Source organism: Manihot esculenta, chromosome 3 (genome assembly GCF_001659605.2).
Source record: "Manihot esculenta cultivar AM560-2 chromosome 3, M.esculenta_v8, whole genome shotgun sequence".
NCBI lineage: Eukaryota > Viridiplantae > Streptophyta > Magnoliopsida > Malpighiales > Euphorbiaceae > Manihot > Manihot esculenta.
In genome coordinates, this window is record NC_035163.2 from 20,018,949 (window position 1) to 20,035,202 (window position 16,254).

The 16,254-nt window shown below is 43.1% G+C and overlaps 1 pseudogene; it reads right to left on the reverse strand.

Annotated features, from left to right (window-relative positions):
• Nucleotides 1-128: 128 nt before the first annotated feature.
• Nucleotides 129-3,270, reverse strand: LOC110620463 (annotated as a pseudogene).
• Nucleotides 3,271-16,254: the final 12,984 nt, after the last annotated feature.

Genomic DNA, 16,254 nt, shown 5'->3' on the forward strand with positions numbered 1-16,254 from the left:
ATCTTTAACTTTTGGTTATAATTATGATAAATTAAAAAAATTTGATTTTATAATCGTGATAAATTTAAATCGCATAAAATATGATTTGAACTTGATTTATTACATTAATGCTTAAATCGCATAAAATATGATTTGAACTTAGACATGTTACGTTAATCCTTAAAGAAAAAGGAAAAGAAATTTCAGCATAAGAATGTGAGACTGGTACAAGCAAGAAGGGTCAATACAAATGATTTAACCATGATAGAACTTGGCACCTTGCCCTTGTCTTTCCTTAGGAAAAGGCCTTGGTACAAAGGCAAGTTGATGAGAACCAAAGCACCACAAACAAGAATTTGCAGAGGCATTTCCTTAAAAAGCCTAAAGATGTGGTCATCCATGACCACTTTCTTCACCACTCCTGCAAAGCAGAACAAGTTGAGCATTGCTAGTGTAGCTAAGATGGTGAACATTGGAGAGGTAGCTCCGAAGTCCATTATCTCTTTCTCGTATCGTTGCGATGCATCTTCGTCAGCAACTTTGGGAGTGATTAAAAAAGTTAAATTAATAAATGCTAATGTCTTTAAAATGGTATCAAGGAATGCAAAAAGGTAGGAGGTTGTTCTTTTATATAGCCATATTCGTTGTCCATTCCACCAGCCAACGGTTGTGCCCCCAGCATAAAGGAATTCAATAAGGCTATAAATGTACTTTGCAGATATCACATAAGCAAATGACGTAAACCATGGATCTGAGACCTGAAATCATCAAAACACAGTGTAGTAATAAGAAGTAAACCCTTTTAATGACACCAAGAAAAAGAGGAGGGGAGCAAGAAGATGTATCTGTGGATACAAGGATATGCCTTTCAAAAGACAAAGTGAAGGAACGATGGAATAATACAGGGTTGCCAAGCAGTTAACAGACCAGAGATTATAGCAAAAATATCCCAGTTGTAGGCCAAGGCTAATCTTTGCCTGCACAAACCTTTCAAGGCTATGCTTAGAGAGTAAAATCTGGAGATTACCTTCAGACCATCTTTTGTCTTGCACTAGTGCTTGAGCCAAAGTGATTGGTGCAACACCTAAGAATGCCTTCTTTTCAGGGTTGAAATAGACTGATTTCCACCCTTTGCATTGGATTGACAACCCTGTAACTACATCTTCCACTAGACAGCCATATTTAAGTCCCATCTGCAATCAAACATCTAGTCATAATAAAATGAAGTCTGTTTTTTCTTAAGTTCAAAGGAGAAGTTTGAACTTAAAAATAGGGAGCTTGGAAACCACCTCCTTTCCCCATTCAGTGTTCTGCTCGTAAGTACAGCTTGCAAGAAGCTTTGTTTCTTCTTCTAATTCTTGTATACTCTTTTTTTCTCTTATTATCGACATCTATCTTCCATTGAAAATTACAGCCTTTAATAAATTTTCTTCCACAAAGTACATCTCTCCTGTGAAAGCAGCAAGTTCCAAGGTATAAAGGACCTCCGAGACCATCCATGCCATGAAGTTCCACCTTCATTGTGACCATTTGATAAAATGCATTATCAAACTAACATGATAACTTGGTAAAAACATTGAGATAAATGAGCCAAATACACTTACATTGTAAGGTACAGGGAATGAACCACTGTAGATATCATTCTTGGTCGTATTTTCAAATGCAAGTGGGAACTGCACAAACGCAATGTCATGGCTCTTCTCTGTATCCATGAAGAAGCAGAGTGCATCCCAGATGCAAAGTGAGTTGTTTGAGTACATATCACAGTCTAGAGTCAGAATAAGTTGTCCATTGCTGATGTTTGATGACACTCTTAACTAAACAAACAGACCAGAAAAGCAATTGAGCAATCAATGGCATGATAAGCCATGAGAATTCAAAGAACTAAGTTTGGTTTTACAGGAGAACTAACCAATGCATTCATGGCACCAGCTTTGAAATGATGAGGATGTTGAGGTCTCTTCTCTCTAGCAAGGTAAACTAAAGTAGGCAACGCACACCCATCAACGTCTGTGGCATTTGGATCCTTTCCATCAATCAAAATCTCAAAAACAAGATGGAAATACATTTATCAAACAGGTTGAACACAATAACAAGAAATCAAAATTACTTATAAATACAGAGTAGATATTAGATGCTTTACTTGAATGATGGTGTCATGATCATGCCGTGAAGAGTATGAATCCCACTGTGAAAATCCTCTATGTTTCAAGTATGCTTCTTCCGGGATTCGGCCTAACTTGGTTGCAGTTTCAATTCGGTCTTCCATTTCTTCGTATAATTTCTTCATCAATCATATATAGCAATGTAAATGGTGAAATAAAAAAACTAAGTCTCGTGACAAGTGGATTCAGAACAGAAAATAGATATCTAAATTAAAACTAAAATTCAAAAACAGAAAATAAATATTTAAAATCAGTACAAAAGCAGCAGAATACAAATTAGAAAGTTTTTGTAAAATATTAGCCACAAAACAAGAGTACAAACAGCTTAGATATTGAAATAAACAAAGGAATATGAGGTTATCACAAAGATGAAAAGAAAAATAAATATCAAATTTCATTAAAAACACAGAAAATCTCTTACCTTAGTAGCAGCTAACTGTGTGGTATCACCATGATGATTTGAATTAGATGATGAAGCAAAATAAGCTGCAGGTGATCTGGGTTCCACTTTGAACTTCTTACAATGTGGTATCCAATGTCTTGCAAACTTAGATGCCTCCAACAGAGCATAAAACGTAAGCTTTGATCCACCGTCATCAGAAAGATAAACACTCAACTTTTTTGCAGGATAATCATATGCCATAACCGATAACACAGTGTTCATCACCATTATCGGTGGCTCTACGGTGGAATCCGCCGTGCAAACAAATATATCAATCCCTGGCAAGTCCTCCTCACCATACCTTTGAGAGAGCCGGTCTTTGAAGATGCATCTGTAGACTCGGTTCCACCTGAGAGCTTGAGTGAGGACCCAGTAAAAACCGAACCATAACTCAGCTCCAAGCAATCCGATCCAAACCCATCTCCCATCTTCTCCTTGTTTTGGTATGTTGCCAACTCTGTAAGCCCATATGAAGCAAATACCTGTAAACAAAGTTCCTGCAAAGAGCCTATACAAGACTCTTCCCTTGGCTCTCTTTGTCTCAAACAAGGGCATGTACTTGTCACTTCCCATCTTTCTGATTCTCACATTGAAGTGAAGCCTAGTTATGCAGATTTCTATATGGACAAATATACTTCCACCACATGATCTCCCATCTTCTCCTATTGTCTTAGTGTATTACCAACTCTATAAATCCATATAAAGCAGATACCCACAAACAAAACAGACGGTCCCTCCAAATATTTTATTATATAAATATATACATGGACCACATCCAAATATTTTATTAAATGTTGTGTTTTTCTAATAGAAAATAAATTTTCATTTTTTAGAAATTTTTTTTGTATTTATTTTCTAGAGTAAATAAGTGACAACGTGGAAATGTGTTCGCCTATAATAATAAAAAACCAATTTTCAATTTAAAAAAATAAAAAATATTCATGAATTTGTAATTAAAAAAATAAATTGTTTAAAGATATATTTAAAAAAAATTGTTTTACTTTTAAAAATTTTCAGCTTATATTATTCATTTTAATTTTATAATAATATTATTAGTCTTAGGGAAATATATTATTTAGTTCTAATACTATGGAACACTCATTTTTCAATTTTTAAAATATATTAAAATATGTTTGATGTTTAAAAAATATAATAATTAATCATTTTATTAATTTTAATTATTAAATATTTTAATATTTAATATTTATAATTTAAAAAATTTATTAATTGATCTATCATTCTTATAAAAAAATATATTAATTTATTTATATATTAAGATTTTTTAAAATTTTTTTATAATATTTAACAAATAAAATTAATTAACAATTTTCTAAAACGTCAAGTGACGTTTTCTATTAGAAAAACATATGAAAAAGAAAGGAGCAAGATGTGACGGTAATTGAAACCTCTATTTCATGTTAATTTTTCTTTTATAATAATAAATTTTTTAATTCATAATTAGCAGAAAAGTTTTTCTTTTAAATTTTTAAAATTTTTTAAATCATAATTATGACTGTAAATCATAATTAGCTGCTCAAAACCAAACATAACACAGTAAAGAAAAACATAATAATAAAACTCTTCTGGATGATCTGAGATCCAGAAAAAAAAAAAGGTTTACAATAGTTGGGTAAGCTTATCTCGAGAGGAGATGGCTCCTTTCTTTTTATTCTTTTCTTTTGTCGGCTAGTAAGGTTTAACGGCTCTGCCACTATTGGACCACCTGTCTCTGTCATACGGATACGTACATACTAAAATGTCATACGTTTGCTCCATGTTAAACGGCCATTTAATTCCCCCTTGACACTCGTGTAACAGATCTGCTGGATGGATGGGCCGACTGTCCTTCTTCCTTCTGGGCTTCAGAACCGGGCTAGATGTTGGGAGACTAAAGCCCATGGGGGCCTGACCTCATGATCGTGTGGTCTAGGCTGGCTTATTGAAGATGCCTTTTGACCCTCAGATCAGAGTTGTCATCTTGGGCTAGGCCTTATACCGGGATGGTGAAGCCCAACAATCATCAATTGCCCCTTTACCTTCTCATCAGTTATTTTATGAATGATAAGGGGGTAAATATCGATGATCATTATGACCGCGTGGCCCGAAGACAGTTTCCCTTAAAACGTTTCTTCTTTACTTTACTGTTTCAAAATTCGAATTTTCTCAGTCTTCCCAAAACTCTTGTTCTTCTCTGCTCTCGGCGTGTATCGCTATCTCTGTTCTCCTGTTCCCACCGTTTTCAAGGTACGCTTTTCATTCCTCCATGGATAGCCCAAAACTCCCTAATGTCATGAACCAAGAGTCTAGTATTACTCCTTCCACTTTGAAAAATTTTTTCTCCCGGGAGTATTTGGATACTCCTCTCTTCCACATCCGAGCTCCCTATCGTAACAGAGGATCGTTCTTCCCAATCCTCCTCCTTCTGGTCTAATCGATCCCCAGAGAGACCGCAGCTTGGTCTTCTTTGTCAAATAACGAGAGTATGGTTTAACTTTTCCCTTCTCCCCTTTTTTCATTGAGGTCTTTCGGTATTTCGGGATAACCCCCCGGATGTTGGCTCCTAATTCCATTTTATTCATGTGTTCTTTTGAATCTGTTTGCTTGAGTTGGGGGTTCACGCCTACAACGCGTATGTTTGTTACCTTTTTTCGTCTAGTGAAGGCAAGTCAGGTCTTTTACTATTTTACCCCTCGCGGAGGTCTGTCCATATTTTCGGGTCATAAGGACTCAATAAAAGGCTGGGTAGAGGGGTTTGTTGTGATAGAGCTGAAGAAGGAGTCCGAGTTGTCCTGGGAGGTGGAGCTCTCCTAGGAGGATGTCCCTCTAGGCTGCAACGATTTGCCTCAGTTAAGCCTTTCTGAGCAGGTCGGGTATATTTGACTGACTTCTGTTGAGAAGAAGTATGATGTCGAAAAGTGCATGTTTGTGTCCAGTCTTCAGGACTGCAGGGAAGCGGGTATTTCGCTTTGTTTAATAGCTTTGTTTCTCCTTTCTTGATTTTCCTAGAAAGCTTTCCTAATTTGTTTCTGTTTTGAGTCTCTGCAGCTTCTCAAGCGCTTATGGATAAGATCAAGCCTCCCAAGAATTTTACTCTATCTCAGGAGAGTATGAACGCAGCCCTGGATGCCTTCCGAGCTGGGCGTTCCACGTCTGAAGCTACTCAGGAAGTGGCCCAAGTCATCTCTTCCAGGTCGGCAGGTCGATCTATTGCCCCAGTCCTGGCTCCCTCTCGAGCTTCTAAGCCGAGCTCCCGAGGTGTTAGGGCCTCCAAGCCTTCCAGTCGCAACAGGTCTATCTCTCTCCCTCAATCTTCCCAGGCCTCCGAATCCCAACGCGCCTCTATTGCGAGGACAGAGGTCATGCCTAAGGTGACTGATGAGCCAGTCGAGGATCGGGGGCTTGAAAGAGCTGACGCGGTTCCATTTTTTGGGGATGCCTGTAACGACCCAAAAATCGGTCCGCTACCGGCGCTAGGATCCAGATCGGCTTAAGGCCGCCAGGACCCGTAGCAAGCCAAACATTCATCCTGTGAACCTGTTTAATCTCATACATGATCAACAACATACATAAAATTTTGAACTTCTCCTTACATTCACTCATTCTTTCATTCATTCACCAAACTCAACCTGTGCAAGCACTATACATAACATAATCATAAACATTGACCCCTCTTAGGAGTCTCATCAATGCCCCAATGGGGTGATATAACATGTATTGAGTTTGGTTACATAAGCATCATTAAAATCATGTACTCAAAGGGATTAACAACATACTAGGGTCAAGCACAATTCTATCCTCAATAACACCATTACATTACTGTACTAAACATAACACATTAACATTTATCATGTCCACTCTAGCTATTACATGACCATAACTTCATTACTCTTGCTGACCTCCTGGTCTATCCTGTACCTGCAAACCTGGGATTAAGGGAGAGGGGTGAGCTACTAGAGCCCAGTGAGCAGAATAATAAAATATTGTATTTAAAATATATGATATCATGGAATGCATCACAGCACAAACATTTCACATCAAGGATGAACTTGTCACCACTTAGCCCTCCATACAGTCTAATCATGCCAGGGGCATAGTGCAGGCACACCTGGACTTCCATAGCATAACATTCATATCCAATCATGCCGGGGGCGTAGTGCAGGCTCACCCGGACTTCCATAGTCTGTCATATCATACCATATAAGGGCTAATGGATCATCCAACATTCATCCACATCAACAACATAATATGCAATGCAACATATTCATGAATTCTAATGCAAGCACCCTAATATATCTCATGGCATTCATGATGCGTGAATCATGCTAAAGCGTTCATTATTTACTTTGAAAACATAGAGAGTTATTCCACTCACCTCTGGCTAGCTCTGACAAGACTCGAAAGCAGCTATCTCACTGCTGGGGTCCTCGGTTCCTCGGGTCCGAACCTACACAGGTGGACTCAAATGAGGGACCTAACATACATGAATTTTACTCTAAAAATACTCCCCAAAAACCCCCTAAAACACCTCAAAACAACCATAAAAAACATGCAAAGGAAGGCTGAACAGGGCACTTTCGGCGGCAGGTTCGGCGGCCGAAAGTCCCTCCAGAGCCGAAAGTCATGCAAGTTCGGCGGCACCTTCGGCGGCCGAAAGTGCCCTCCAGAGACGAAAGTCCATTTTTGGGGGCAGGCTTCGGCAGCCGAAAGGCTCGCCTCACAGACAGGTTCGGCGGCCGAAAATCCTTTCGGCTGCCGAACCTGGTTTCTCCCAAAGGGCAGAAACTCAGCTCTTCAATGCACACTTTCCTCCCAAACCTTCCAATCAAGCATCCAACTCTCTTAAATCATGCATAGACACTTGCATCAACACATAGGGGTATCAAACCATTCTAAACCCCAACTCAAACACATCAAACATGCATATCCAACACACATTGTTCATATAATCACATAAAACCTAACAAAGTTCAATTAACCTAAACATGCATTTCTACCCCATAGATCGACTTAAAACTTGTTTAAAACATACAATGAGCTCAAGATCGGCTCTTACCTCTTGAAGATCGAGAGAGAGGCGACCTAAACTTGGAGAACCAAGGAAAAGAGCTCCTGAGTCTTCCAAGCCTCAAAACTTGCTTTAATGCTCAAAAATCTTCAAAACAAAGTAAAAACTCATGAAAATCATGAAAGATTTGAAGAAAAGGACTCAAAATCGGGGAGGGACGGCAGAGAACTCACCTTGGCCGAAAATGGGGAGAAAAGCTCGCCCATTCGGACAAGGAGACCCTTTTATAGGTGGCTGGCCAGGCCACTTTCGGGGGCCTAACGTGCCTCCGCATGCATGCCATGTTCGGCGGCCGAACATAAGGTTCGGTGGCCGAACCTGGACTTCCCTCACTTATGCCTTCGGGGGCCTAAAGCACTCCCGAAGTGCATGCATGTTTGGCGGTCGAACTTGAGGTTCGGCGGCCGAACCTGAGTCTTCCTCTCAAGACTATTTTCATTCAAAACTAAATTTCTTTCTTGTTTAAACCCATGAAATACATTAAAACATTTTATATAAAAACATGATTTTACCCTTCTAGAGGTTTCCGACATCCGAGATTCCACCGGACGGTAGGAATTCCGATGCCGGAGTCTAGCCGGGTATTACATTCTTCCCCCCTTAAGAACATTCGTCCCCGAATGTTCACTAAACAAACATAGCATGACATCAAACATGATCATACAAAGAATAAAACATCAACATAAAAATAGAACACATAACACTCACCTTAAAAGAGATGAGGATATTGCTGGAGCATGGACTCCCGTGTCTCCCAGGTACACTCTTCGATGTTGTGGTGATTCCAAAGGACTTTCACCATCGGGATTTCCTTGTTCCTTAGCTTTCTGATCTGGGTGTCTAGGATCCGTACTGGCTGTTCAACATAGGTGAGATCCTCTTGGATCTCCACATCAGGCTCACTAAGAACCTTGCTCGGATCCGACACAAACTTTCTCAACATGGAAACATGGAAAACTTGATGGATTCTCTCCATCGAAGCAGGCAAGTCCAGCTTGTACGATACATTCCCAATCTTTCGCAAGACTTCGAAGGGTCCGATGTACCGTGGAGCTAGCTTACCTTTCTTCCCAAACCGAATCACCCCTTTCATTGGAGACACCTTGAGCAATACCGAATCCCCCTCCTGAAACTCTACTTGCCTTCTGCGGATATCTGCATAACTCTTCTGCCTGCTTGCAGCAGTCTTGTTCCTTTCTCTGATTATGGGCACCACCCTGCTGGTGATCTCTACTAGCTCAGGCCCTGCCAAGGCCTTTTCTCCAACTTCTTCCCAACAGACAGGAGACCTGCACTTCCTTCCATACAAAGCTTCATATGGGGCCATCCCTATGCTGGCATGATGGCTGTTATTGTAGGCAAACTCCACTAAAGGTAGATGCTGCCTCCAAGAACCGCCAAAATCCAGCACACACATTCTGAGCATATCCTTTATTGTCTGGATGGTCCTCTTTGATTGTCCGTCCGTCTGAGGATGGAAAGCAGTGCTAAAATCCAACCTGGTACCCATAGCATTCTGCAGACTCAGCCAAAACCTGGAGGTGAACTGGGGTCCTCTATCGGACACTATTGAAACAGGAACCTCATGCAACCTGACAACCTCATCAACATACACCTGCGCCAACTTGTCCACAGAGTAGTTACTCCTGACAGGAATGAAGTGAGTAGATTTAGTCAGTCTGTCCACAATCACCCATATGGAGTCTAATCTGTTAGACGCTGCCGGTAACCCCACCACGAAGTCCATAGCTATATTCTCCCATTTCCACTCTGGAATAGGCAGTGGGTTAAGCATCCCAGCCAGCTTCTGATGTTCCAGTTTCACCCTCTGACATACTTCGCAGGCTAACACGAACTGTGCCACTTCCCTCTTCATAGCTGGCCACCAATAAACCTTCTTCAGATCTTGATACATTTTGGTGGCTCCAGGGTGAACACTGTATCTGGCATTATGAGCCTCTCTCATAATGTCTCCCTTTAGCCTTACGTCATCTGGTACACACAATCTGCTCCCATAGCGGAGGATCCCCTTGTTGTCAAATCTGAACTCTTCGTTCTTGCCTGACTGGACAGTCCTGGCAATCTTTACTAGCTCTGGGTCCTCATGCTGTTTCTGAGCCACCTGCTCCAGAAACACGGGTGCCACTCTCATCTGGGCTACCAAAGCACCTGTACCAGACAACTCCAACTGTAGACCTTCATTCATGAGCTCGAAGAACTGCCTCACCACTGGTCTTCTCTCTGCTGCAATATGGGAAAAACTGCCAAGTGACTTCCAGCTTAAGGCGTCTGCCACAACATTCGCCTTACCCGGATGGTACTGGATCTTGCAATCATAGTCACTGAACAGTTCTACCCATCTTCTTTGCCTCAAATTCAGCTCTCTCTGACTCAGGATGTACTGCAGGCTCTTATGATCTGTGAAGATCTCACATTTTACCCCATAAAGGTAATGCCTCCACATCTTGAGTGCAAAGATTACCGCTGCCATCTCTAGGTCATGTGTAGGGTAATTCAACTCGTGCTTCTTCAGCTGCCTAGAAGCATAAGCAATCACCCTTTCATTCTGCATTAGCACACAACCCAGTCCCACACGGGACGCATCACAATACACTGAGAAGTCTTCATTACTAGATGGCAGAGCTAACACTGGTGTTGAAGTCAACCTCTTCTTTAGCTCCTCAAAGCTCTCCTCACACTGGTCTGTCCACACAAACCTCTGGTTCTTCTCAGTTAATCTGGTCATGGGAGCTGCAATCTTAGAGAAGTCCTAAACGAACCTCCTGTAGTAACCTGCCAAACCCAAGAAACTCTTGATCTCTGTCACCGTGGTGGGTCTAGGCCAGTTAGCTACAGCTTCCACTTTCTTGGGGTCTACCTCGATTCCATTTTCTGACACCACATGCCCCAAGAATGAAATGCTTCTCAGCCAGAACTCACACTTGGAGAACTTGGCATACAAGCTGTGTTCCCTCAAGGTTTGCAAGACTATCCTCAGATGATGGGCATGCTCCTCTGCATTCCTGGAATACACTAAGATATCATCTATGAAGACAATAACGAAGCGATCCAAGTATTGACTGAAAACTCTGTTCATGAGATCCATGAATGCTGCAGGGGCGTTGGTTAACCCGAACAGCATTACAAGGAACTCATAATGCCCATATCTGGTCCTGAAAGCTGTCTTCAGTACATCCTCTTCTCTTATCCTCAGCTGATGGTACCCTGATCTCAGATCTATCTTGGAGAAACAACCTGCTCCTGCTAGCTGGTCGAATAGATCGTCGATCATTGGCAACGGGTACTTATTCTTGGTAGTGACCTTGTTCAACTGCCTGTAGTCGATACAAAGTCTGAGAGATCCATCCTTCTTTTTCACAAATAGCACTGGAGCACCCCAAGGTGAGGTACTCGGTCGGATGAAGCCTCTATCTACCAACTCTTGTAACTGCTCCTTCAACTCCTTCAATTCTGCTGGTGCCATCCTGTAGGGAGGGATAGAGATCAGTCTAGTTCCAAGCATCAATTCAATTTCGAACTCTATCTCCCTAGCAGATGGTAAACCTGGCAGCTCGTCTGGGAACACATCTAAAAACTCACTGACCACGGGCACTGAGGCGGGCTCTCTGACATGACTATCCAGCTCTCTCATATGAGCTAGAAAACCCTGACAACCCCTCCTGAGCAGCCTACGAGCCTGTAGGGCTGATATCAAACCTCTAGGTGTACCCCTCCTGTCTCCTCTGAAGACAACCTCTGACCCATCCTGACATCTGAACCTGACTACCTTGCCTCTGCAATCCAAGGTAGCACCATGGGTAGACAGCCAATCCATCCCTAGAATGACGTCAAAATCTGTCAAATCTAGAACCACAAGGTCGGCGGAAAGGCATCTCCCCTCAACAAAAACTGGACTGCACTGGCAGACTGACTCTGCCACTGACGGGTCACACTTGGGTCCACTGACCCATAGGGGACACTCTAACCCAGAGACCATCAATCCCAACCTTTCGACGGCTCTCGGAGCAATGAAAGAATGCGATGCACCAGGGTCCATTAAGGCATAAACATCTGAACAACCAATGACAAGGTTACCTGACACCACGGTGTTAGATGTGTTTGCCTCCTGCTGAGTCATTGTGAAGATCCGCGCTGGAGCTAATGGACCTTCACCTCTGAATCCCGCTGAAGAAGAGGCTGCCCCTCTCCCTCGGCCTCTGCCACTAGCCTAAGTCGCGGTTGGAGCCACTGGCTGAGCCACACTACCAGAAGCTGTCTGCTGAGACTGTGCCACAGAAGCTACTCTAGGACACTCCCGAGCCATGTGTCCCTCCTGCCCACATCTGAAGTAGGCTGTCGTCCCAACCAGACATACTCCCTTGTGTGGCTTCCCATACTTCATACATGCTGTAATACCTGCACCCGAGCTCGAGCCACCTCCTAATCCCAGACCTGACTTGATCTTGCTCCAGAACTTGTTCTTCTTGGACTTCCGGGAGCCTCTGTCCCACTTCTTACTGCCTGAACTCAGAGAAGAAGGGTCTAACCTCCCCCCACCTGGGGTCTTGGAACCAGAAGGCTGTGCCACTGACTGCTTAACTTTCCCCTCGATGATTGCACTAGCCTCCATTCTCCGAGCCATATCCACAATGGCATGGAAACTCTCCCTCTCTGCTGACTGAATCAAGGAGGAATACCTGGAATGGAGCTTCATGATATACCTCATTGACTTCTTCTGATCTGTATCCAGATTCTGCCCAGCGAACGGCAACAGCTCCAAGAATCTGTCTGTATACTCATCCACACTCATCTCATCTGTCTGCCTTAACTGCTCAAATTCAATCATTTTCAGCTCCCTAGAACTGTCAGGGAAAGCCCATCCTGCAAACTCATTTGCAAACTCCTCCCATGATAGGCTGTCTAACCTCGGGTTCACATAATTCTTAAACCACTCTCGAGCCTTTTTGCATTTTAGTGTGAACCCAGCCATCTGAATGGCTCTACTGTCATCAGCTCCTATCTCATCTGTAATTGTCTTGATCCTCTCAAGGTACACAAACGGGTCATCACCTGTTTCAAACTGGGGAGCACCCAACTTCATGTAATCGGTCATCTTGACCTTGCTCCCTCCAGATGAGCTAGGTTTAGGCATTTGGGTTTCTGGGACAGTAGGTGCTGCTGGTGGTGGAGGAGGTGCAGCATCCCCTGGGGTAGGCTTTGATGTACCTGGATAGAAAGATGGGGGTGGGTACATAGGGTACTGTGGGTACGGTGGGTAGAAAGGTGGGTATGGCATCTGAGAGTGATAAGGGTTAAAACTGGGGTAATCCGATGTACCTCCCATCGAATACCCGGGATTATGTGAAAAGGGTGGGTAGAAAGGTGGCTGAACAAACCCCGAGGCCTGAGTGCCTCCTTGGGACTCTCCCATTCCCTCTTCTGACATACTTACTCCGAGACTGCCATCCCTCCTCTGATCCACATCCATCTGATCCCCCATATCCTCTGACATATCCCCTTGCACTGTTCCCCTCACTGATCTACTTCTACCCAGATCCAAAGACATTTTAGGGTCTCTTACTGCTCTTTCTCTGCTGGACCTACTTGACATTGCCCTAGGCAATGCAGGAGGACGGGCATCAGTGCCCTCGTCCTGGGGTGGTACTCCAATCAATCGTGCAGATCGACGAGTTCCTCTCATCCTGTTTTCTGAAAAACAGCATACATCACATAAACATTAGCATCAAATGGTTCATGTGCAAACACATGAACCCGCATCACATATATCACATACATAGCATATCATTAATGCTCATGCATAAAATCATGGCATTTCACATCATCATTCAAGACATGACTCTACATCCTATCATAGTGGACATGATTTTCCTATTGTGCTTGACCTTCTAGAACATCTATGAGCCCGACACTCTAGGTCCGACCATATGAACCTAGGGCTCTGATACCAATCTGTAACAACCCGAAAATCGGTCCGCTACCAACGCTAGGATCCAGATCGGCTTAAGGCCGCCAGGACCCGTAGCAAGCCAAACATTCATCCTGTGAACCTGTTTAATCCCATACATGATCAACAACATACATAAAATTTTGAACTTCTCTTTACATTCACTCATTCTTTCATTCATTCACCAAACTCAACCTGTGCAAGCACTATACATAACATAATCATAAACATTGACCCCTCTTAGGAGTCTCATCAATGCCCCAATGGGGTGATATAACATGTATTGAGTTTGGTTACATAAGCATCATTAAAATCATGTACTCAAAGGGATTAACAACATACTAGGGTCAAGCACAATTCTATCCTCAATAACACCATTACATTACTGTACTAAACATAACACATTAACATTTATCATGTCCACTCTAGCTATTACATGACCATAACTTCATTACTCTTGCTGACCTCCTGGTCTATCCTGTACCTGCAAACCTGGGATTAAGGGAGAGGGGTGAGCTACTAGAGCCCAGTGAGCAGAATAATAAAATATTGTATTTAAAATATATGATATCATGGAATGCATCACAGCACAAACATTTCACATCAAGGATGAACTTGTCACCACTTAGCCCTCCATACAGTCTAATCATGCCAGGGGCGTAGTGCAGGCACACCTGGACTTCCATAGCATAACATTCATATCCAATCATGCCGGGGGCGTAGTGCAGGCTCACCCGGACTTCCATAGTCTGTCATATCATACCATATAAGGGCTAATGGATCATCCAACATTCATCCACATCAACCACATAATATGCAATGCAACATATTCGTGAATTCTAATGCAAGCACCCTAATATATCTCATGGCATTCATGATGCTTGAATCATGCTAAAGCGTTCATTATTTACTTTGAAAACATAGAGAGTTATTCCACTCACCTCTGGCTAGCTCTGACAAGACTCGAAAGCAGCTATCTCACTGCTGGGGTCCTCGGTTCCTCGGGTCCGAACCTACACAGGTGGACTCAAATGAGGGACCTAACATACATGAATTTTACTCTAAAAATACTCCCCAAAAACCCCCTAAAACACCTCAAAACAACCATAAAAAACATGCAAAGGAAGGCTGAACAGGGCACTTTCGGCGGCAGGTTCGACGGCCGAAAGTCCCTCCAGAGCCGAAAGTCATGCAAGTTCGGCGGCACCTTCGGCGGCCGAAAGTGCCCTCCAGAGACGAAAGTCCATTTTCGGGGGCAGGCTTCGGCAGCCGAAAGGCTCGCCTCACAGACAGGTTCGGCGGCCGAAAATCCTTTCGGCTGCCGAACCTGGTTTCTCCCAAAGGGCAGAAACTCAGCTCTTCAATGCACACTTTCCTCCCAAACCTTCCAATCAAGCATCCAACTCTCTTAAATCATGCATAGACACTTGCATCAACACATAGGGGTCTCAAACCATTCTAAACCCCAACTCAAACACATCAAACATGCATATCCAACACACATTGTTCATATAATCACATAAAACCTAACAAAGTTCAACTAACCTAAACATGCATTTCTACCCCATAGATAGACTTAAAACTTGTTTAAAACATACAATGAGCTCAAGATCGGCTCTTACCTCTTGAAGATCGAGAGAGAGGCGACCTAAACTTGGAGAACCAAGGAAAAGAGCTCCTGAGTCTTCCAAGCCTCAAAACTTGCTTTAATGCTCAAAAATCTTCAAAACAAAGTAAAAACTCATGAAAATCATGAAAGATTTGAAGAAAAGGACTCAAAATCGGGGAGGGACGGTGGAGAACTCACCTTGGCCGAAAATGGGGAGAAAAGCTCGCCCATTCGGACAAGGAGACCCTTTTATAGGTGGCTGGCCAGGCCACTTTCGGGGGCCTAACGTGCCTCCGCATGCATGCCATGTTCGGCGGCCGAACTTGGACTTCCCTCACTTATGCCTTCGGGGGCCTAAAGCACTCCCGAAGTGCATGCATGTTCTGCGGCCGAACTTGAGGTTCGGCGGCCGAACCTGAGTCTTCCTCTCAAGACTATTTTCATTCAAAACTAAATTTCTTTCTTGTTTAAACCCATGAAATACATTAAAAAATTTTATATAAAAACATGATTTTACCCTTCTAGAGGTTTCCGACTTCCGAGATTCCATCGGACGGTAGGAATTCCGATGCCGGAGTCTAGCCGGGTATTACATTGCCCCTGAGGAGAGGTTCGAGGTCCTCACAACTGAGAAGAGAGCTCCCGGGGGTGCAATGGAGGTCGCTCCAGTTGGTGAGGGCGCCCACGAGACTGGTACTGATGCCGCACCTGTTGATAAGGGAATCCCCCAGGAGGGTGTAATACCCGGCTAGACTCCGGTATTGGAATTCCTACCGTCCGGTGGAATCTCGGATGTCGAAAACCTCTAGAAGGGTAAAAGCATGTTTTTATAAAATGTTTTAATGTATCTTATGGTTTTAAGCAAAAAGGAAATTGAGTTTTGAAAGAAAAAGATCAAGGAGACATTTCCAGGTTCGGCCGCCGAACGTGGGATGATTTAGGGGGGCAAGTTAGGCTTCCGAAAGTTTCAAAGGTTCGGCCACCGAACCTCATGTTCGGCCGCCGAACTTGCATGAGTTTTGGAGGCAC